Source organism: Benincasa hispida, chromosome 12 (assembly GCF_009727055.1).
Source record: "Benincasa hispida cultivar B227 chromosome 12, ASM972705v1, whole genome shotgun sequence".
Classification (NCBI taxonomy): Eukaryota; Viridiplantae; Streptophyta; class Magnoliopsida; order Cucurbitales; family Cucurbitaceae; genus Benincasa; species Benincasa hispida.
Genome location: NC_052360.1, coordinates 23,373,878 through 23,375,308, shown reverse-complemented (window position 1 = coordinate 23,375,308; position 1,431 = coordinate 23,373,878).

The window sequence follows — 1,431 nt, the reverse complement described above, 5'->3', positions numbered from 1 at the left end:
AGCTATCATGATCTAGTTGTACCCGGCGTATCCATCCAAAAAACAGTAAAAATCATTCCCTGCTAATCTGTCCAGCATTTGATCAATGAATGGCAGAGGGAAGTGATCTTTCTTCGTGGTTGCATTCAATTTGCGTTAGTCCATACATATGTGCCATCCAGTGATAGTTCTTTGCGGTTGATGCATTATCTTATTGAGTGGAAATATGGATGAAATGCGTTGATGGGATTACGTTGTGAACTCAAGTTTCCCCAACGGATCCAAGTGTAAATTCCTCTGAGTTTCCTGGTAAGTCTAGGGTCGATCACAGGGACTTGTGAAAATAGTTGCGTTGATAAATTTCTTATGAAAACTTTGCGGTAACCGGTAAAATAAATAAGGTGGTGGTTTGTTATTGCGTTAATGAAAATAATAATAAATGCGGCAGAGTTTGAAAAGATTTGGCAATGGAAAATACGATGAATATGAGGTGAACGGGTTGAGAAGGGTTTCGACTAACACTCCCTAGGTTGCATTCATACCTTGCGATCATGCAACATGCATACAATAGTAAACTACCTCTCGGCACGAATGCCACGGCTTCTAAAGCTAGAACGCATGCGAAAATATGCAATAAGTCTACAGGTTTACACATAAACCTCTATTTCTATTTATGCAATGACAACATGACATTCACACAAATATTCGACCACATAATATCATTCCTATTCTTGGGATGCATGCGATGTAAGTTGACAAACAAAGCTTATCTCTCCCTATTTCTTGTTTATGCAGGCCTAATCTTGCTTTTTCAAGTCAAATTCTAACCTAGCTCTCTCGAGACATTAGGTTCTTTCTTTGGATTCTCTCTCAAGCAACTTTAAAGGGATGTTTCACACAGCATAAAACAAGACAATCGCAAGCAATGAACTTCCTAGATCATGTTAGCTTAGTTCCTCTCAAACTATTCAACTAGTTTAGCTGCTTATGCGTATTAAGAAAGTGAGCAGATGTAGAATTATAACTTCCATTGAATAGATAAAAGATGAAGTACAGAATAACAAATCAAGTATGTAAAGACCCTGAGGCAATTTCTTGCCACCAGGTGTTACACTGTTCTACTCGTACTCTAAAGATATTCTCGCTTTCGCAAGAGTCAACCCGCTCTCTGCTCTTACGCCCCAATGTTCTCTCTCGAGATGCCTTGGGCGATCTCCAGCGTCACCACTCTTCTCAACTTCCATCGTGAAATGGAAAAGAAAACTATGAACAGAGGTGTGAACTTGCAAAGTGATGAATTAATTGACTGTTTGACCCCTTCTCTGAAGAATGCACTTGGTGTTTATAGGGCATCAAAAAGGTGAAAGGCGGCTTCTCTTTCCTGGTTGTACAGATGGGACAACTTTAATTCCTGACTGATGCGCCGGATAATTGTCACCGATAAAGCTGGAT